General features: G+C 39.6%; 1 pseudogene across 1 annotated transcript; it reads right to left on the reverse strand.

Annotated features, from left to right (window-relative positions):
* Positions 1 to 566: 566 nt before the first annotated feature.
* Positions 567 to 3,798, reverse strand: LOC147883778 (pentatricopeptide repeat-containing protein At1g06140, mitochondrial-like; annotated as a pseudogene). The gene is made up of 3 exons (XR_015543698.1): positions 3,353 to 3,798; positions 3,118 to 3,194; positions 567 to 3,033 (listed from the first exon to the last, which is right to left on the reverse strand). The product of XR_015543698.1 is annotated as a pentatricopeptide repeat-containing protein At1g06140, mitochondrial-like (transcript).
* Between the last annotated feature and the right edge of the window lie 19,801 nt (positions 3,799 to 23,599).

Consider the following 23,599-nt stretch of genomic DNA (forward strand, 5'->3'; position numbering starts at 1 on the left):
GGCTAGCGTGACTTGCAAAGGTTGCGTACATCACGAGATTACCTTGAACAACTCCGAAAAAATTTGTTCGCTATGATATGCCAACTTGGATCGCCTACCTTTTTTGTAACATACACTAGTGAAGGACACCATTGGGAGCAGCTAAAACAAGCTTTACAAACACTAGCAGAAGACAACGACACTCAAGATACTAGCAAAGCTAATTTACACAAAGTGATCATAAAAGATCTTGTTACATGTGCATGTTATTAATCGCATAGAACTACTACACTTAGAGATCTTTTAAAACACTTAGTACACATATATGGTGAAGTCAAAAAATTCTTCTTCGTGGATAGAATTCCAATCATGTGGGAGTGACCATGAACATGGTTTACTATGGATAACCAATGCACTTATGTACAACCAAACAAACAATGATGAAACCATTAAGTTTGTAAATAAGTACATTTCATGTGATAAAGAACTTATTGATGAGGAAATAAGGAACATACAAATCCATTATCACACACATACATGTAGGAAAAAAAGTTTAAAAATTGTAGATTTGGTTTTCCTCAGAAGTCTCAAGGGGTTAGTCCCATGCTTGTAGTATGAAACACACATTTCCTTTCTTTGGACTAACATAGAGGCTTGGAGTGGGGGCTTGGCTTAGCAGAAAGACTTGATTTCTAAAAACTGCAAATTCAGAGTTCAGACCACCTTGTTTTTAAAGGCAATTTGCTATAACACAAACCATGATCCGACTCAATTTCATCCCTCTGAATACAGCTCAAATGCGAGGGATACTGCTTACTGTATGTGCACTAGCGTCAACATTAGTCCTTGCAAGCCCACTTTCCTTGAACACATGAAAGCAATCTGCTTCTTTAAAGGGAATAGCTCACTGCTCTATCTTTGATATCAGAGATTCTTTGCAACACATATGGGTGTATTCGTTAGGGCACATACAATAGCCATCCTCTCAGTGTATCAACATGACCCACTTACCTTTGCATCAACAGATAAAGCTAGCGACACCCAATGACAATCTGGGACATATCCTTTGAGAGAGATATCTTCTAGTTTTGCATATAAAACTTTGCTTTAAGAATGTCTTGTACTCCACCAAAAATCACTGCACAATCCCACTATTGTCAGTCCACCAACTTTGTCCTGGCTTCTTCCATGCGCATTTTTGCACTCTCATTGACTTGATGCCTTCTCTTCCGCCTGCGTGTGAGCATCTGCATAGATGTTAGACATCAAGACATAAGCTGCAGCATCCTTTTCATCCAACTGAACTGCATGCTCAAAGGCTAGTCTTCCAAGCTCCACATTCCCCCACTTTCGACAAGCACCCAACATTGTATGCCACACCACAACACTAGGATGGAAAGGCATCTTCTTCACCATTGCTACTGCCTCATTTAATTGGCCTGCACGACCAAAGAGATCAACCATGATACGGTGCTCTATAGTTGGAGTGATGCCATAGTCTTTGCTCAGGGCCTCAAAGTACTTCTGGCCCTTATTTACCATACCGGTGTGACTGCATACAGTAAGAACAATAGAGAAAGTGTGCCCATCTGGCTTTATCCCTTCTCCTCTCATGCTCTCAAGTATCTCGAAAACAATTTCACCTTCTCCTAACTGAGCATATCCTGCCATGAGTGATGTCCAGGAGATTATGTCTCGAACTGGCAGCTTATCAAATGCTTCCCATGCTTCTGTGAGTGAGCCACAATTGGCATACATATCCACCAATGTGCTGCCAACTACAATATCTCTTTCCAGCCCAATTGCAGTGATCTCGGCATGTATTTCTCGGCCGTTGTCTATAGCTCCTATGCTGCCACAAGCTTTCAAGCTGCAAACAAGTGTGACAGCATCTGGAGAGAGACCCTCCAATTGCATCTGTTTGAAACAGTTCAATGCTTCCTCACCAAAACCCTGCTCGGCATATCCTGCAATTAGTGCAGTCCATGCAACCTGGTCTCGTACCAGAAGCTTGTCAAACTCTTTCTGTGCTGTTGCAAGCGAGCCACATTTGGCATACATATCCACCAAGGTATTGCCAACGAAAAGATCTCTTTCCAGACCCTTTCTTGAAATCTCAGCATGTATTTCTTCGCCTTTGTCTACAGCTCGTATGCTCCCACAAGCTTTCAAGCTGCAAACAAATGTGACAGCATTTGGAGAGGGACCTTCCACTTGCATCTGGTTGAAACAGTTCAGTGCGTCTTCACCAAGCCCCTGCAGAGCATATCCTGCGATCAGCGCAGTCCATGAGACTACGTCTCGAACTGGCAGCTTGTCAAACACTCCCCGTGCTTCTGCAAGTGAGCCACATTTAGCATACATATCCACCAAGGTGTTGCCCACAAAAAGATCTCTTTCCAGTCCCTGTATGGCTATCTTGGCGTGTATTTCTCGGCCTCTTTCTGCATCTTTTAGCCTAGCACAACCCTTCAGTACGGCAACGAAGGTATACTTACTAGGGTGTACAGAATCCTCTTGCATTTTCTCATAGAGGTTGAGGGCATGCTTTGAATCCCCATATTTAATATAACCCTTGATGAGAGAAGTCCAAGAATACACATTCCGATCAACCAACTTGTTAAAAACCTGCTGAGCGTCACACATGCATCCAACTTGGACCAACAGTGGAACGAGGTAGTTCCCAAGAGATCTATGATCTTCCAGCCCAAATTTGCACATGTAGGCATACAACCGCTTGGTACACGCTACATTTTTCTTTGTTCTGCACTTATGCAAAATGCATGTAAGGTGCTGAGCTGAAGGTAGCTGGGACATCCGTTCCATAGACGTGAGTGCCTCATCTAAGCTGAGCATTTCCCATCCACACTTCTCGCGCAGTTCTTGTGCTATGGATGCATTCACGTTTATTTCAGACCTGAAGCCATGGGCATGACAAGTGTATACTTTGGGCTTTTTCTCAATCATGTCTTTAGCCCAACCTGGATTATAGCTGTCGATCCATAGGGACTCCTTGGTGATCTTGTGCTTGAAATTTGGAGATCTTGGGTTCATCTGTTGTTAAGATTCACAAAAGACTCGTCAGCCTAGCTAATCTCCAGCTTTCCTTCTGCAAATCATTGAGTTCAGACTCGTTACTTTGATAGCCCGGTTGTCCCAGCACTGGGAGGGATCACTGAAATACTCCTTCCATAAGCATTCGGCCCCTGACCTACCTGCGAAGCATAACCACACAAAAAACCAATTGCCCAGGGAACCAATCGGTAAAAATTAGGACAGCCCGTTTTATAACTAAATCACCCGTGTAAAGAAGGAAAAGAATCCTAGCAGGGTTTTCTCAATTTCGAACGTTGGAAAATATTAACGGCAGTACCTGAACCCGAACATTCCTCTCCACTGTCCTCGGGGGAAGCTATTGGAGGGGGGCTCAGTTGCCTGGGCAGGTGAGTTGTCAGCCAGGTGGAGTGTGGATCCCCACTACGAAAAAAACCCAGGCCACAGACCTGAGTGCTGCATAGTTTCGTCGTGGTAGCGTCAGACTTATGACAGGCATCTCTGCCTCCTCCTATATATGTGTTCATCATCATCTCAAGAAACGACATGGGAACTTGATACTCTGGTCTTCGTTTTCAGATAGAAATGGGGACAACGAGTGCTCGAGCGTAGGACAGTAGCCTGGCTGGTTTATGTGATACAGTTGGGAGAATTGGTATGGATGGGCAGGCTATACCTCTTGCTAATCTCCTCTCCTGCTTAGTTCAAACAATAGAAAACGAGAGAGTGGTCTGACGACTACACAAAATATGTTCCGTGTGAAGTGTCGTTTGTAGCTGAGCTTTTCCATATGTGGTCAACAGTAATGGTAGTTGGCAGTGTTATTTGTTGTTCCATGTTGATGGCTTGGATGTATTGGAGGAGGCTTTGCTTGTTTTTACTGTTTGCCCTGTAGTCAATGTTAAAATCTCCCACAATGCATGTTTCTTGGTTTGGATGGATGTTAGCTTGTATTTCCTGGATTGTTTTGAGTGTTTATGTTTTTCTTATTGGTGCCTTGTACACATTCACAATGGCTATTGTCCTGTCTTTTGGCAGGTCTAGAATTCTGAGCAAGGAGTTGCAATTGTCCCTAAAAATGTTTTGAGTGTGCCTTACATCGACACCGTCTTTGAAGTATGTGGCCAAGCCAGAGTCGTGGGTAGTTGCAACATGCCGGAATCCTGGCAGGCCGATGTCCGTGCTCTCTTTTGTGTGAGTTTCTTGGAGGCAGAGTATTGTTGCACTCGCTATGGCTTGGTTTTGTACAATGTCGGCTCTGTGGCTTGTGACAAAACTCGTGTTCAAGCTTTACGTTTTGCATGTTTTGTTTGTGCTCTCGAGGTTTCCGTGTTCAAAAGCCACAGAGCCTTTCTGTTTGTAGGTGTTGGATCTCTTGGAGTACTGTTATATCTACCTTGATGTGTTTTGTTTCAATTTTTTCCAATAGGTACAACCTGTAGGGATCACGCACTCGTGACAGTGCCGTGTAAACAAGCCTGTGTTTTGGTTGGGTCAAACGCGACGGACTCCATCGTGAGCCCTTGCGAGCGGTGGATTGTTTTGGCTGCTGTTGGCTGTACTGGGAACTGTGTCCTTGTTGTTGTGTTTAGGTGGTTGTGCCCTATCTGGAATTATTTTGTTATTTTTACGATGAGGGTCCAGTCAGGCATGGTTTGCTCTGTGTGTATGTGCTTATTTCTTGCACATGTTTGCTCTCCTATTTTCTTATCCCCAAATTGCACCCACAAACTTGTCCAATGCCCCTGTGTGTGCAAGCCTTTGAATGTTCCCTCCATGCCGTTGATTATCCCGTCGTTGATGGCTAGATTCCCCGAGCATATCTCCATGATCATGCCTTCTTTCAGTTTCAGTTCACCGTGGAAACCAGCTGTTGATTTTGGGTCTGTTGGGATGTTTATTTTTTTGCTGCATGTCTTGTGTTTATGGTCGATGGCCTTGAAGAAAGCTTTCTCTTTTTCACTTGAAATGTACATTGGTTATATACAATTTGGATAAAATCCCCCTAGGTATATTCAATCAAAGCACATATAACCAATGTAGATAAAAGCCTCTATGAACATTGGTCATATCTCCTTTGATTGAATATACAAAATATTATTTAACAACGGTTGCCTTAGCTTTGTACTATAATCTATGGTATTTACGCTTTGCAAATGTACTACTTTAGGATATTCCTAAGATTGAGCTAGGTTGATTTCTTTTTTGGTGAATTTAGCAAACCCTTGTTATCCAATCAATCATGAAGGGTACCAAGTTGCGGATAGGTGAGGGTAGTTATTAGGTAGTTATGTGTGGAACCTTGTAGACATTGAGATATGAGTGTAGCTATTAGAAAACCAAACATGGGGTATAAATTCCCTTCATTAGGGGAGATTTGGACTCAAAAATGGCCTCTTGCATTAGGACCTTAAGAAATCTCTAATCTCAAGATTAGGAAACTAGACAATACAAAAGCTTGGGCATTAAAACACTGGATGATTCTATATTGGCCTCTCATTGGTGGAGAGTCAACACACCTGCCTTGGTCCCCACTCCCTCCCACTAGCATCCCTCTTGTCCCCATCACCACTTGAGGCATTTACTCGCTTGGTAGGTACCCACTTGCCTTTGGGGTGGTCCTATCCTCTCTTTTGGTGGGCCTCAAATCTTGCGTAACTTTTTCCCTCCAAAAAAATGAAAATTTCCCAAAAGTACCCACAAATACCTCCCAAAAGTCCTCCCAAACTATCACCACAACCTTTGCTTGTGCGAAAAGGGCTCTTCTTGTTCTTTCTCTTCTCAAGCTCTTCCCCTTTATTTCTAAGATGGTGAAGCACTCACCTTCTCCTAGACCAAAGTTGTAACTTCAATCTTGTGTATGTCACAAGCTAAAGGATGAAAATGACGGATTGCTCAAGAGTTTAGGATAATGTCTTGGGTTACAATGCAACCTTCTACAATGAGTCCACAAATTCTTCAAGAAAGGATAGAACAAAGAAAGAGAAGCATTGGAAGGCTCGAATTGTTGGGTTTTTAAAGGCCAGAAAAGGTCTCAAGGTGAGGGTTCAACACGTGTATTTGGCTCAAGTTATGAACTTGATCCTACAAATCGAGCCTACTTTCCTTCACATTGTATGTATATTTATGCATCATTTACATCGTCATGTTTGCATTATGGCACTTCATTTTTCCATTCTTATGTGTGTGCGTATGCACGCTCACACTCACGTGTGTGTGTGTGTGTGTTGAGAGAGGAACTGTATCAATGTGTGTGGGGGGGAGAGAGAAAGAGAGTAGGAAGGGTGTGTAAGCGAGAGGGAGAGTGAGACAGTAGGAGGGGTGTGTGAGGGAGAAAAAAAGGGGGGGGGAGAGAGAGAGAGAGAGAGAGAGAGAGAGAGAAGAAGAAGAGGAAATAATTTTTAAGCCACAAGGTAGGACACTCACAGGATCATCAAACGTCAATCCAGGGATTGAAGTCAACACACCCAACAATAAAAGTCACTCTCATAACCAACAAGCCTGCTCGTGCATGTGCACACACACACACACACACACAAAGAAAGAAAGAGAGAGAGAAAGTTTATTAAAGTCTTCGAAGATCGATGGGTCTATGAGACTATGAAAATCATGGTACAAATGAGTTGTGCTAGTGGAGCTACTAAACGAGCATTCACACCAATGCAAAATGCAAAAAATGCAGAATGGTAGTACTAAGTACAACATAGTCATGTCGGTGATCAAATATATATTAATCTCATCAGCATCATCATCATCATCATCATACGATATCAGGGTGGGTGAGGCAATGGAGGCATGAAATCGGCGATAGAGTGTTGTCAACCACTCATGGCCTTGGCACGTCTCCTGGTCATAGCTCTACACCTGAGACGTCCTCTCACGCTTTTAATTCTTGATCTCTCTCCCCGATCCCGCTCTTCTTTATACTCTTTAGTTTGAACTTTTCGACCTGATCTTCTTTGAGTTTGGTGAGGCTAAGGAGATTGGAAAGAAGGGGGTGAAATAAGAAGAAGAAGGGGGTGGAAGAGAGGAGTAGAAATGCTGTGTGATGAGGTGGCTTTTTTTTTCAAAGGTTTTGAAACCTTAGGATGATGTGGCTTTAAGTAAAGGCAAGTAATGGCGGCCTCTATGTTGGTCTTTCAAATCCTCGGGAGCTAAAAACCGTTGCACAGTCACAATAATCCTGACAAAACTTAGAGATCCATTTCAATCCATGACAACCTCCCCTAATAGATTGAAAAAGCATCTATCATGTTGCCTGATTTGAAGGAGTCAGGATCTCTTGATTTGTGTCACCAAGAATGCAATGACTGAGAATCGGCTGATCCAAACCATGTCGGCAGATTCTTCACTTGGCTCCTATACTCCAACTTTTACAAGGCAGACTAACTCACAAAGTGGAACAGCAAGTGTATTGTAGTAGGTGAGTTAGAAAGCTCAAAGGCTCGAAAAGGGATCCATGAATTAAAAATATTCGAGGCCCGTGGGTGAGCCACCGGATCATTCTCGCATTCTAAATCCCACTCTTAATCGCCTCATCAATCTTTCACGTGATCATCTCAACTATTAGATTATTTGCTCTTGATTTGGTATATGGCAGCTGTTTGATCTTCACGTAGAATCGGTGGCATGCAAGGGAGCGAAGAGATATTGCAGGATTTGTGGCCTCTTCTCCTTGTCGATCCCTCTCATGAATGAGTCCTTCTTCTAGATCTTTTATAGCTCAGCAAATCGGATTGCGTACCAACTTTCAAAGCTTCCGAAAACATGCAGCTACCCAATAAGGCTGATACTTCACTGTGCTCTGATACCAATTTAACGTCACTGTAAAGAGGGCTCCAGTTCAATTCACCACCTAGCCACGATTCATGGAGTGCCTCCTTCCCTTCATCCGTGAACTCTCTCCTAAGTTCCTTGTCCTTCCTTCCTTTTTCTGGAGCCTCACTTTAGAATCTCCCCTGAACCCAGTGCATGACATGTGGACCCCTTTTATGCCAAGTGTCCTTTCAAAGGACCTTAATCTTTTAAACCCCTCTTGGCATCCTTAATTAATGCTAGGCATTAATTCGGGTGTCCACTGTTGCACTGTCAAGCCCTCTGACTTCCCACTTCACCATATCCACACTCCCGGGATTATGGCTGACGTAACACAAAGACCATCACATCAAAAACTTTCCTGATAGCAATCTCGAAACATTCCATCAATACAAGTAGAAGTATCACCACGTTGCACCAGAATGTTTCCTCTGGTACTACAAGGCATAGGATATCTATTCACTTTGCTTTACTATAAGCAGATTGGTGAAAGGAATATTACCCAAGATAAGATATGAGCTCAACAAGCAATATGATGTATGTGAAAAAGTACTTTCTATTGATGCTACCTGTTTCCCTACCATTGATAGCTTTATGGAGATAATGGCTAGTGCTCATTGCCTTGGCATACTGAGTTCTACAAACTCTAGTCTTCGATGTAACAATGAATAGACATGATTTAAGATCTATTACAATATGTTTGAGAATCAAGGTCTTGTTATTATCTATTCAAATATTCAATTGTTAATATTTTAACTTCAATATTCCATTTTATGTATCCAATGTTTCTTCACATTTATGAGCAATACAATAAGAAATTCATAATGTTGTTTTTTATGTAATTTTAACTACCTTCATTAGCACTGTCTAAAGTATTAAATAATTTTTTAATGGCATACTCTCGATGATAAGCACATGATGTGCTTGATAAGCATTGTAATAGAATACATATATGAATTGCATATTCTTAGATTTAAAGATTTCAACACTTTAAGCAGCTTCTTTAACACGAAGGTAGAATGAATTGATTAGAGGAAATACACTGAACATATAAGAAAAGAGGATATTAAAACATATTTGGGTTTCTTGTATAGAGCTAATCTATTGTACTATGCTTCCATACTTCCAAGGTTTAAGTGTGTATGCACAATAAAACATTAGATGATTATGCAACAACTTACAAGCAATGCTTTATTTGCAACAAATTGCAATTAATAAATTTGTTTGTGATGTGCAAGGATTTAACCTAGCTTCAAATAGTACTCACACTGCTTCAAATAGTGCCCACTAGATTAATAAAGTATCAAGTTTATGGGGTTCCAACAACAATGGTTGTTCTGAAGCACGGAGCATAATGCCATACCATCACGAATTCATAAGATCTTTAATTAGTTTATTATTAGCAGCGAGCCAATTGAAGTCCAAAAAAGCTGGTGCTAAGTATATACCTAATTTTCTCTATTGCAAAGACAATGATGCTTACTAAGCTTAAAGGTATCTAAAAAGCTTGGTTTGTGCAACTTCTAAGGTTGATAGAATTTCCCTAACACAAGGAAATCGATTTGCAAACTATATTATTATGTAGTCATATATTTAACTTATATAAAATATTATTACTATAATAACTTTACACTGGTTATTACCTATGCTCCCTACTTTTTCTTAGTCTAATGATCCAATGTTCATTTAAAATATATATATATATATCTTTTTGCTACAACATTTAAAATATCACTTAGTATAAACATTCTATAATCTTCACAAGTTTTTTAATTGAAATAATAAAATAAAGATGCTACGATAAAGGAGCTTGTATAATACATGAAGTAAATATTTATAAGAGTCTCAAATAGTAATGACCACACTACTTCACCTTTATAATTGTGGTCTGAAAACTAGTGAAAAGTACATACTAATTAAAGTGATAGAATGTTCATACTATTTCTAAAAAGCTAGTACATACTAATTAAAGTGATAGAATGTTCATACTATTCCTAATGTGTTTTGGATACTTGAATATTAACACTTTTTAATATTTTCCAAAAGTTATTTCTTTGTATCTAACCATAAACAAGTTATTTATAACAATGTAATGTCAGTTTTTATTAAATTTACAACTAAATATTTTTACAGGATGCAACTGATCAACTCTATAATAGCACACTCAAAATGGTCAAAGTTGCAGACCTTGCAGAATGAATGCAAGGAGTTGCTTTTGAAGGATTGGTGCTAAATCACTATGGCAAGTTTGACCTTAACAAAAATAGTTCATACTTGAATGTTCGCACAGATTTGGTAGATGAAGAGGGACTCGTAACAGTTACCTTGCAACTTGACAAAGAGATAATAGAAAATTTTGAACAATATATACATAAGAATCACTACATATGAATCAAAAAATTCATTATCTCAAATAAGAAAACAACAAATGACAGAGGAGATGCAGAGATAACCCTTCGAATTACATACCATACAAAAATATGCAACACACAGCCTAAAGAAGTTGAGGTCAACTTCTTTCCAAACAACACTATAAAAGAATTAACAGGAGTATCCAGTAAAGAAACTAAAGGCACATTGCTGTGGTGATCTTGGAAGATGGTGGTAGACTTGATACTAAAAAAACTACCATGTACTATTTACAAGTTGCAGATGGCATGGACAATGCAGATAATGAATTGGTAACTAAGCTTGCTCATTTTGAATATTCATTAATTAGATCTACAACTAGTATTAACATTATACTAACTCTTTTTTTTTTTTTAATTTAAATATTAGATTACCTTCTTCTCTGAGACAAAAGCAGAAAAAAATTGGATGGTTGATGAGTTGCATTCAAAGGAGTTCCCTATGTGCATTCTTAAAAATGTATATGTAAGTACATATAGTACCAAAAGAACCATCCAGTTTCAAACATCCAGTATTCTTACTCCATTGAATGATGCTACACTATGAGAAGAATTGATGGAAGTGGAAAGATATTGGGAAAAACAAAAGTTTTCTTACAACGAAGTATGTTCTTCTATACACAGTTATATTTAAATATAAAAGGTAAATTTTATTAAGATCCTTCTTATTTTTATGTAGGTTGAAGGTGAGTGAATTCAAGTTTAATCCTACAAGCAAGCCTTTTTACGTTGTTTTCTCAGAATGTGGCTCAAAGGTTCAAATGAACCAAAGCTTGGAGAATGATGCTTTATATTGCCCGAAATGCCAAAAGGATTTTGAGGCAAAAGTAATACCATTGATGACAGGCACCATTACTACAAGTACAAACAAAATCAATGTTTCCATTGGAAATGAATGGCTCCCATCATTTTTAGGGATAGAAGAGAAAATTGAATCCTACTACAATGAGAACCAAGCAAGGTTTCACAAGCAAGTTAATGCAAAAAGGATACATGGGCAATTCAAATTGAGTAGCTCAAATTAGTAGTTGGCTACAATGGCATGCAAAGTAAAAAACAGAAGATAGTGACTAGATATGGCATAGAAAGCAAAGAGTTAAAAGCGAAGAGTGATTAAAGCCAACTTCGAGAAGATCAACCAATTTGGGCATGTCATGTAACTTTTTATGTGAACTATATATGAGAAACTTTTATTCCTTTAGGGTCATAGGTCATCTAGTGCCTTTCAAATTTAACTAGAATTGAGCTTGTAAGAGCATCCCATATTTGTTGACTTTGATTGAATTAGCATCAAATGTTTTCCCCATTTAAACATATTACTTAATTACTCTTAATGTAGTGTCTAATGTTTATGATAATGGTGCCTTGGTTTTAAGTACTATTTGATCGTCATCCATGGCCATGTAATTTTTACAAAACCGGATACATTTACTTGTCATTTTATATTTAGAAGCAATAAATCATGCAAAAAAGGGATTTCAATCGTCTTGTACTTTCCATTTCTTTTGCATTGTTTACAGGTTCTCAGTGAAGATACACATGTAAGCCATGGATGTAAATAGACAAAACCTTAAATGTGCATGATTTTCAATGATCCCCAAACTTCAAATATGTTCCTAGTGATTGTTTGTTTGACAATTTAAGCTTCCTCATGGAGTTTAAGTACTCTTCCATAAATATACGTGAGATCATAATTGATAGTTTTTTGAGTGCCCTTAAAAACAATAACCATGATGTAGGAACTTGCAACCGCATTTTTTTGGCACCAAAAATACTACCAACTTTACATGGAATATATATACGCAAAGAATACTTCCATCGTATGCGATTACGAGCTTCAGCAAATGGACTATGGGGTGACCATTTCTGCATTTATTGGTCAGCAAGATGCTTTAATTGTTTGATTACACTTTGGTCTTCAACTCGTATAATGCCATGCATCACATATGTTGATAAATCCCATACACCTTCTTTCCATATTTTATATGATGAGCGACCAAACCATGTAGGGGATTTTGAACCATTAGTAACAAGCTCGGGATATCCTATACAAGTAATAATTAAACATCAAAGCATGACACAACTAGACATAGCATTAACCAAACACAATCTACAAAGAATGCAAGGCCTCAATTACACACACAAAGATTCTCTTTTTCATAGTATTTCTTATTTTCTTAGGGAATGCGTTACTTCTCAAGTACGTCTCAAAGCCATAGAAAAGCACAACATGCAAACCAATCTTCGAATGCAACCACATTACAAATCACACAATCCTATTTTGATCAAGGACTTATCTTTAAGCTACATAACATCAATACCATAGAAGAATACTTTATCAATATGCATAAAAGCATCGTAGATGGTGGTTTGAAAGGTGATTTTCTTATATTACATTGGACATATGTGTGGGTTTTAAAAAACATAATACTTTGTTCACATAAAACAGGCCAACCATTTTTTGAAACCAATATAGGATATGACCTGGAGAAAATGCATTTAGCTTACTATGACATATAATACAATAACGGATACTATGAACCAATAATTGCCACACAAAAAAAGGAGAGCAATAGACAATTATGTCCTTGGAAAGAGTAAAAAAGCATAATTTGAAAACAAAGCTTCACAAAACTATGACAATATAACATCATTTCAGAATATAGATACAAAAAATTCAAAATTAGATAGATATTATGTGAAAGAAAATTAATTAGAGTACCAAATTACAAGTATAACATAGGAGATTGTCTTTTTGATAGCATCTCTTACGTGTTAAAATTCCAATACACAAGCCAAGAAATATGAAATAAAGCTACTTCAAGATTAAAGGAAGAGCTCATTCAAAACACCCCACTTGCATTATAAACTGTGCAAGTACACTTGGCACATGATTACTTGAGAACAATACACAACATTCATAGTATTGACCAATATTTGATTGGTATGGCTACAAATGCGACTAAAGGAGGACTATGGGTGACTCTATAATATTATGTTGGATTGCATAAGCACTTGATATAAATATTGTTGTTTGGTCAAACTCAATAGCTCGGTCATTTTTGGAGTACAAATCCTCTGAAAACAACCACATTCAATCTTGTATATTACGATGTCATCCAAAATAATGGTCACCTCATGGTCACTATGAACCTATCGTCCAACTAGACATCCAACTAGACACCATACAAGAATATCACAGTCTTGCAATTCCAAAGGATAAAACCAAGCCACCTATTGCTTCAAAGAATAGAGGAAAACAAACACAGTATAAATAGACACGTGTACCATGGACCAACAATGACATTAACAATGAATTGATTTCTTTACTGCAACAAAATCAACAATTATCTAACTTGCAAGTATGCTTAATGTTTTTGAATGAGCACCCACACCTAAATACATCACCCTATTCTCCAATTCAACACTTACACTACTTACTTAGAAAAGCAAAAAACCAAACTTTGGAACAAAACAAAATACACCACTAGATGATAAGATGACAATAGGTATTGATAAGATTATCAATACTTATTAAAAGGAAGTATTATTAGTATACCTGCAAATAGCAATGCCATACAACCATATAATGTAATCGAGACTTTACATATACTTGCGCAAACACCACTATATAAAAAGTACAAAGTCAAAGTCTCTAGTATATGGATGTTGCAATTTTGCTTACACTATTAGATAGATCAAACAACTCTAGCATGCGACCCCAAACAAGACAACGATACTATTGAAAGATTCACTAAAGAAGCTGTTGATACTTATACAGATACACTTGTATATAGTTTCACAGACTCTAGTGAAAGAGGAAGTAGCGGGAGTTATATGAGCTTGGCATGGTGGTTGCTTGGTGGTTGGGTCCATAGATTACACCTTTTCTGTACCACCGTATGGACCTTGTGCAACAAAGTGTATCTTGAAGATTCAAAGTAGTTTTGACCTCAATGGGTCTATTGGTCCTAACTTTCTTTGGGGTTTCTTGAGTTTGCCTTTGAGGTTATGTAAGTTTGTGATTCTTTTTATTAAATTTAGAAAGTGGGGGGTAAGTTTGTGATTCTTTTTATTAAATTAGAAAGTGGGGGTTTGCTTGCTAATCAAGTCATCTTGTATTTGCGCATAGCTTTCAAATGCTAGGTCATTTATTTGGACTCCAACCTTGTAGTCCTCCTTGGCGCTGCCCCCACTTAGGAGTGACAAGAGAGACGACAAGAGCAGCGCGGCAGGAGAAAAGAAATTATTTAAGAGGTCGGAGAGTAACAACTCTATCCTTGACTCGACAAATTAGCCGAGGGTGGCCTATAGTGCCACGACATCCAAAGTGGTATCAAATGGAAAAAAAGGGAACAATTTTAGTTCCTCATGAATGAGGTCGATTTCTCTTGGGCCATTGTAGAGGCCCCACTACATCTCTACCATTGACTCTTGATGATGAAAATAACGCCCGCCCTACTAGAAGCCAATATATCAGTTGAAGTAGGTGGTTGGCTGCCTAAAACGAGTGCTCATCTTGAACACTAGATCTGCCACAATGTAATGCTGGATACCATTGAGAATGAACTTGTGAAGAGGGCAAGAAATTTTGGGCTAGAATAGGAATTAAAAACAAATCCTGTAGATCCATGATCCTAAGCTTTGTAGGACCAAGCATGGTGATTTCAACATTTCCAATTCACACGGGGAATTTTAATGTTGAAGAACATGCTCATGTCATTAAAAAATAGAAGTGTAGGTAAAGGTATTTGTGATGTACATTTGCTTTGAAATGGTGTTGCTCTGTGTGGCTACTTGCTCTCTTCCTATAGAATCAATCAAGTACACATCTTCTTAGTCTAATGGACACTGATCTTCTATAGGCATGTGGAGATCTTCAATGAACAATGTGGTTGAATTTTTATTTTCCGTAACATCTTTCTAAGTATGATTCATGATACTGTATACAATTATCAATAGCCTCAAAGTGAAAGGAGCTTAACTTCATTCTTTGCAGCATTTGCTCAATCCGCCATTTTTTTTTGTAGCACTAAAATAAACACAAAGTGCTATATTAAGAATAACTAACTTAAATTAGAGCATAGATTTCGAAAATATGTAAAGATTTAAAAGATGCTTTCTTCATTTTCTTCTACATAAGCGACATGGAGAGTGCCGAAAGGAGTGACTTGAAAATGGGGTAATTGAGTAGTGACCAAAACCATGGGAAACAAGATACATTATTGTTTCTATATCATGTTTTGAGCTCCTTCCGTCTTTCTTTTACCTAACATATGCAACTTGGAAATACAAGATGTGAGCTTTTTCTTAGTATTTGATCCTACCCTTTTGTTTTGTAGCACAGTGCAACTTAGCTAGTGGACTTAAAGTTTAACCTTTGACCTATGCCTATGTAGCTTAATTTGGAATTCTTTGTTCAAAAAGAGATCCACAAACATGATTTAGGGGCCTTGTCTGTAGGGTTTGGAACACGTACTCATTGTGGATGTCCTTGGCAGCGTTTGTGTAGAATAGGTGGGGGACCATGTGCTTTTCTGGGATAGGCCTTACGTAACTATTGTTTACGAATGTAATGTCATCGAGTGTCTGCTTACCGGCATGGATCCTGTTCAGGATCTCGAGGAATGGGCCCTCTTGTTGGTGCATGGGTATTGCATTTCAGCTATCGAGCAGGATCCAACCACAGACATTCCCCTTGATTGTTGCGAGAATATCCAGGCGTCCTTTATTGGGCTTGCCTAGCAAAGGTCGCCAGAGAAAATGATGTCTACTCCGCCAAATGGCTCATCGTGGTTATGCTTTATTTCTCGCATTCGCATGGCTGCTACCACGAATGTGTTTAGTCCCACAAGCGCGACCTCGTCGATGACCACTACCTCCACGTTTCTATATAGTGTGGATAGTTCTTGTAGCTTGTCCCCGCCCAGGGTTGTGTACGAACTGGTCAGTAGTGGCAGATGTAGTGCCGCGTGGATGGTGTTTCCTCCGATTCCCCTTGCCGCTTTTCCCGTGTGGGCAAGTAGCAAGGCCCTTGCAGCTCTAGATTGTTTGTGTCCTTGTGGATGTAAAATCGTTGTGGCATGTGATCTCCAACCTTTCCTTTCTGTGCGAGATACAAAGCGTTTGCTTGCAATTCACATGCAACCTGTCGTAGAAGATCATTGTTTCTGTTGATGTTCATTTTGTTATGCAGAGATGGTCAAGCGTGTTGGTGCGAAGGCAGTCGTAGAGATGGACGATGAAGCTATGTCAGTCGTCATAAGAGGTACATGTGACTGTTAATCTGTCAATGTTTTCTTATCCATGTGAGATGTGCAAATTCTGATTTCTAGTTATTCATCCACGCGTGTGTAGAGCTAGGTGCGAAGAAAAGAAACATGACGAAAAACGTTGTCCATCACTTTCTAGTTCTCCGGTTATGGTCTCGGGTCCACGCAAACCTCCTGCTCAATCTGGTTTATTGAGAAATTCTGCTATTAAGTTCACTTCGTCAAGCCTTTCAAGCAGCAACACAGGAGGCGTACGCTCAAGGTAATTCGTACAGTTTTTGTTGTTGTCATTTCTGATCTGTCTTTCTTATGTTCGATTGCAAATACGTTTGCAAGGTCTCTTCTCCAGGAAAATAGGTTCCCTAAATACTGCTATACCTAGAAGTCTTTTCAAGTCGTCTTTCTTTTGGCATTCTGTGACTGTGTCTTACTTGGAGGTGGAGGATGCATCCATTTCTCTTGAGCGGGTGTCTGCAGATACTCTGTGTTTGTTTCAGCGAAGAGTGCTCTGTTCACGCATAGCGAGCAAGACTCCTTTCTTTTGGCATCCCATGACAGTTTGTTACTGGGTGTCTGCAGATACTCTATGTTTCTTTCAACGAAGAGTGCTCTGCTCACACATAGCGAGGATGTGTTGTTTTCATGATTTGTTTTACTTTTTGGTGTTCGTTGACACCCTGAAACGATTTGGAGATTGTGTAAGAATACAGCTTCATTAGATTATTAGATGATACTACAGCTATTTGTTTACTGTGGTGGGCGATAACACAGTTTCACTGTTACTGGTTGGCAGGGTGGACACTAGTGCTTTTTACCAATGAAATGTAGCAATGAAACCTTTTTGAGTTGTTGTGCATGATGGGATTTGTTTAATAACAAACGTATTTGTTTAATTACAAAAAAAATTAAGTTGTAATATTTAAAGGTGCACATGGTCTATGAAATTTAAGTTGTAATATTTGAAGGTGTACATGGTCTTGAAATCTAAATTATACTAACTTAGGTTGCACATGATGTACGAAATATTTTAAATTGAGCATAGTGCATCAAGCAAAAACAACTTAAGAGAACCTAATAAAGCAACAACTTTAAATAGACAATAAAGCTAAAGATAAAAGAATGTGTGTTACATTTGGATTTTATCTCCAAACCACTTTTGAGAACGCTTCTAATGCACCATGCACGCATTCAACTTTCACCAACAAGCAAGTCAATTTATTTGAGGAAAACGCCGAGCAATGAGATCGAGCAACCCTTGGATGAGATTCCAAGCCGCGCTCTTCAAACTCCACGTAAAAACAAAGCATTGGCTCTCACACTTGGAGAGGGAGGTAGCTGCTACTTTTCACTACATTCTGATGCAACAACTTTGGTAGTGAAGGGCGAAGAGTTTAAAGGATATGTGCACTTTGTGTCGGAGTCAAGCATAGCTCATTGCGTGCCCTTTGCGGCATGGGCATTGCCAATGAAGCAAGGCACAATCTCCACAATAGTCAACACATTGAGTGTTGTTATTTTTATAAAGGTTGACAATGACAGTGGGGTAACAGACCAAGTGATCGTGGTGGCTAATGGACCGCGCGATCAAGACCGTGCAGTCGTGTCTTCCTTCAAAGTTTTGGATGTTTGAGCGTTCATGCATTCCATTTATAAATCATTTGCAGCTTTCATTTGTGACCAAACGTAAGAGCGTCCTGACGCGATTGATTCAAGAGTACAATGACGATGGCATCGTCATGTACACGCTAAACAATGTCTCCTAAATGACAACAAAAGAATGCTCTTGGCTTCTATGACTTCAGCATCCTTGCAGATCTTCCTGATGGTCAAAAGAAGACGGATTTGTAGCAAGTATTCATGGCTCAAGTTTCCAGGCTTGGTTACGGCCAAAGAGTAAGTTCTTTGCTTCCCCACCATTCTTTGCATGCATCGAGAACTAATACTTTTGCCTCGTTTGTGTTGGCCAAGTCACTAGAGTACTGCATTTCACAAACCTGAACGCACAACTAGTGGAGTACCAATGCGGTTCTTGTGGCCGTACATGTGTTAGTCATGATGATCCATCGCATCCTTATTGCCACACATGTGCCAACATCCAATACATCGCAAAGGTCCCATTGCTGAAAGGCTGCATTACTCACCGCATCGTGGCGATGATGTGACGGCGGTGACCATCCGAGGCGCACATGTTGACACTTTGCTTGGCACCCCTACACCCTTCTTGGATTTGTATAAAGAAAGTGTCTTAGGTGTTAGGTCCATGATCCTTGGCCTAAAACCAAGCGGTAGTTTCACTATCAACATTTCAGAGCACTTGGTGGCTTTTGAGCCAAATGTATGAAGTCTTGTATGCCTTTGTATTTGTGCTTCACACTTATGAATGGAGTTTCTTTTCTCGCTTTTGATTGTAAATGTGATTACAAAGTGAGTCATTCACAAGCTCCATCATCGCAGTATACTTGCACAAAATGGGTGATGAAGTTGATCTACTTCAATATGACAATATTAAGTGGGATACACTCAGGAGGAAACATCCAACAAACCATGACTTGCTTTTATGCATGCTTGAGTTTTTTCCTTTGCAAACATACGCAATGCTTGTACACGTCCTTTGCCACTCGATCTTCTCTCTGAAGGGTTTCCTATTACATCTCTCTAGAAAGAATTGCTAGAGAATTTGCATATGTCTACTCCCACTATTACGCCAACCGAATGCATTGTCTCCATTATCTCGAACGCAGCAAACTCGCGTGCACTGTTGTAAGATTGTCTTTTGCGTTTAGGCGATGTTTCCAATGCTGCTTCAAAGTAGCTTGGAAAGATGCAACAGGTACGCATGTTGCCTTTGTTGTTAACCAGCAAAGTGTAACCACGCACATCTTCATTGTAGATGAGCTGTGTTGTCCATCGGAGATATCTCTGATCCACCCAAGGAAACGCAAATGTGCTTATGCTAACTGGTAGCCAGAGCATGAGTAGCATTTGCTGCATTTAGTGCAAAAAATGCCAGAAGCACCCGCAAAAGCCCTTGCATTTACCCACTTGGAAACATTTCCAGAAGCTGGACACTCTTTATATGCAATTATCAAACATATGTACAAAGCAAAAAAAGATTACACGCTTCAGCCTAGCAGCCAGTGAACAACTGCCCCCACAAATTTTGCGACAACACGTTCTCGGTGAACGCTCTGGAAGGGCTACAGCTCTGTCAAATGGTCATGGAGCAGTTGCCAGCACACAAATTCATCCTACTGAAAGCAAGGCTGCTAAGAAGTACTTGTGCAGCATACGAGACACACCTTCATTTCCTTGTGCTTGCTGCAACAGCCTCGAATTCAAGGGCAAGATGAGGCAAGTATCTCTTGCAATGGCAAGCTTCATGGCCCAGCAAGAGATCACAGTGGACACTCAGACCGTTGGTTGCCTTATTTGCAAGCTTTGCCAAGTCCAAATGCATAAAGGCAAAGTTTCGCAACATGCCTTAAAAAAACATGCCTCTAAACATGCAAACACAATATGTTTGCATGCTCAATATCTTAGAGGCACGCTTAATCACGAACAGGCTTTTATGATAGCTTGATAGTCATGGTCGCTTTGAAATGTAAACTAGAGTACACGTAGGACTACATGAGTGGTCTCGTGCGACCTACACTAACGCTGCGTGCACTTAACGAGCTACTAACGACACCATTGCACAGAGAACACAATGTTTGTCTCAACCACCTTTGGTCTGAACACATTCGAACAACAGATGGTATGAGCAATGCGGAGCGAGCAGCCACACTACACAACACAGCAAATCGTAGACTTTGAAGACAAGACAATCAATATTGCACCATCACAAGGCTTCACTCCCCTTAGCATCATCAAGCACAAACATTGCAAAGAGTTCGCATTTCCAAACCTTTTCTATGGCTTCCCCAGGAGATACAACTTGCCTGCCCGTACCTCTTACCAAGACATTGCTCGTTGGGAGTTGACTAACAGTGACAGACGCTTTGCAATTTACATCGAGAATCTTTTCTTCAAAACTATGAAGGTCCTCGTTGCATGCGTGCTTTCATCTTCTTGGATTCGAATGCGCAAAGGCCAGTTGCATGGGCAGAAAATACAAGCGAAAGACATTGCACAAAGCACAAACATTGAACGGCTTTTGCAATTAAACATTGGCTACTGCGACTTTGAATGTTTGCGAACTTTGGTAGACTACAAACACAAACTCAAGAAAAACCTCTTTGCAATGTTGAGGCAACTTGGACCACCTATGTTTTTCCTCACCTTGTCCGCTGCTGCAGAGAAAAATTGGGAGCATCTAGTACATTGTTTGCACAAACTTAAACCAGCGCCACCAATGCAAACATCAGGATTCGATGCAAGCAATCTATGCAAACTTATTCGTTCCGACCCAATAACAATAGCAAGATACTACGTCCACAAATTTCAGCGCTAAAGAAGTTACTACGGCAAGACAAGGCAATCCTCGACAAAGTGCTTGACTTTTTCTTTGTCACTGAATTTCAAAACAGAGGAAGTCGGCATGACCACGGGCTTTTGGGGATAGAAGGTGCACCCGCTTATGGCGAGTGTGCTGCTGATGCAATCGAGAGCTTTGTCGACAACTACATAACCACAAACATTGACAAATTCACGCTGGTGAACATAGACATTCAGAGAGCCAAGCATAGGAAAACTTGTAGAAGAAGAGGGAATTCATGCCGGTTTCACTTTCCTCGCCTGCCCATGGCAACAACAACAAAAAATTTGATCCCACCTGAGGAAACGATGCCCACCAGTACACATAAAAAAACCTATAAGACAATCGTCTCTTTTTTGGAGCAAGAGTCCAACGAATACCTCACCTTCAAAGAGTTCTTGGAAGTTTTATTGTTCACTGAAGAAGAATATCTTTTGGCATATATTCCAGCCAACACTTTTTTTGCGCAGACATCCAAAGGATATATACACAAACAATTTCAACGTTTCCATTTCCAAGCTGTGGGCTGCAAACACAGACATTCAATTTGTTTTAAACCCCCATGGTGCAGCCACTTATTGCACCTCTTACATGACAAAGGCCAACCATTACACAGCAAAAGCCATGGCACAAGCCTTGCAAGAATCTTTTTGATATAGCACATCAGTAAATGAGCGCATTCACTGAGTCAAAAACGCAATCTTGAACACAACACATAAGCTCCCAACAAGTTGCATACCTGACATTGTCGCTACCGCTCACAACCGCTTCAAGGGAGTTTTCCTACATAAACACAAGTGACATCGAAGAACACACAATGTTTCTCAAACTGTGGTTTCAACTTGAGAGAATGGACCCCAGCAGCATAGACATCTTCTTCTCTGACGTAATCACCAAAAACAAAAAAAGGCCACCACAATTGCTTGGTTTGTGCCTTGTAGAATTTGTATGCACTTACACCACAACAGGCCCTGTACCCCAAAGGTGAAAATTATGTGCTTCAACAATTACAAAGAGACAAAGGACCCCGAGAACCACTACAAGGAACTTTGTTTGCTTTACATGCCATTCGACAGTGACGAACCTTCCATAAATGAAAGATTTTCCACGTGGCACGATCTCCAGTGCCAAGAACAACAAATAATAAACATCAACAAGAACAAATTCAACAAGGCCACCTCATTTCTTGAGCGGCAATGTTGCACATCAGCAAGGTTATCATCCACAAGCACAAGCAATAAAAATCATCAACGTGACATCAAGTTCGACTTGCGCGTAGAGTTACAAGGAGTCAACAAACAAAACCAACTCAACAAGATGCTAGATTTCACTTTCATGTGCATGCAAAACAAAGAATTCCACCGTCATTTTGCGAAGGTTAAACACTAAGCAGTGACTAATTGTTGAAGACATCATGCTAAAAAAACTGTCGGAACAGCAAACACCTTTTTGTCTATTTCTATCAGGAGATGCTATTTAATGCAGAACACTTCTTTAATGCAGAACCTCCAATCAAAATGCGGATATATATTCAATTTAACTGACCTTTTTGATGATAAATGGACTATATCCCAAAACCTTAGAACCGATCATAGAGATTACCTAGACTGATTGTGAAGCAACTTTGCGGAGATTGAGGGGATAACCATGAGTAGACGGGCTTATTTTGGTGTCTGAAACTATTTTTGGCCTGCCTTTAGGTAGCCTTGGTGAAGGTTCACCTTTCAAAAACCAAAAATAATTTCTAGCATTTTTTAGACGTGTTTTTTTTTTGCAAATTCTTCAATTGGATGGTGTGTTGACTTTAGAGCATGTCTTTCAAATTTGGGTGTGCTTTCTTTGGAAGTGCATTCATTCCCTCTCTCTCCTCTTCCATTTCTCTCTCTCTCTCTCTTTCTCTCTCTCTCTCTCTTTCTCTCTCTCTCTTCTCCTTCTTCCTCTCTCTCTTGGTAGGCCACATGAATGAAATTCGTCTTGTTAAGCCAATCTACTTCTTTGATGAATGGACCTGAGACTAAATCTTTGGGCAAGTCGTTGGGATTCTAAACCTTCGAGGAGATTGCAAGCTTACCTTGATTGAACAAACTTGTTTGATGCAAGATGAAATGACTGAGCTTATTTTGTCTTTGATAAGTGGAGCAATTTTCAACCTCTAGTCAAACCATAGAGATTAGTTAAAAAATGCTTCTAAAGCCCCCATGAGATCACATCAATACCTAGCATTTTGTGCAAGAAAGATATATCATTTGGTTCGCCAATATTTTAGTTTCTTCATGTTATGGTATTACTCTTTTATCCTATAAAACAAGAATTTACTTATGGTAATGCAATGAACACAATAAAAAGAGGGCCCTTTAGCTAGTACTTAGCCGGTGGTTGATAGATTCTAATTTAAAACCATAAATGCATAAATTGTCCTCTGCATTAACTAGCATCTTGAATAATAGCAATGCCTTAAAAAGAGGCCCCAAAATTTGAGAAGACACGATTGCTCATAAAGCTAGCTTCCCATCCATTGGTCCCTTAAATGTACAATAAGGTCGCTTATTTTCCAAACTTCTTGTCTAAGCATTATCAAGCCCATATAACCTTTTGAA

Source organism: Dipteris shenzhenensis, chromosome 27, assembly GCF_047967505.1.
Source record: "Dipteris shenzhenensis isolate YYH24624 ecotype China chromosome 27, Dip_SZ_1.0, whole genome shotgun sequence".
Classification (NCBI taxonomy): domain Eukaryota; kingdom Viridiplantae; phylum Streptophyta; class Polypodiopsida; order Gleicheniales; family Dipteridaceae; genus Dipteris; species Dipteris shenzhenensis.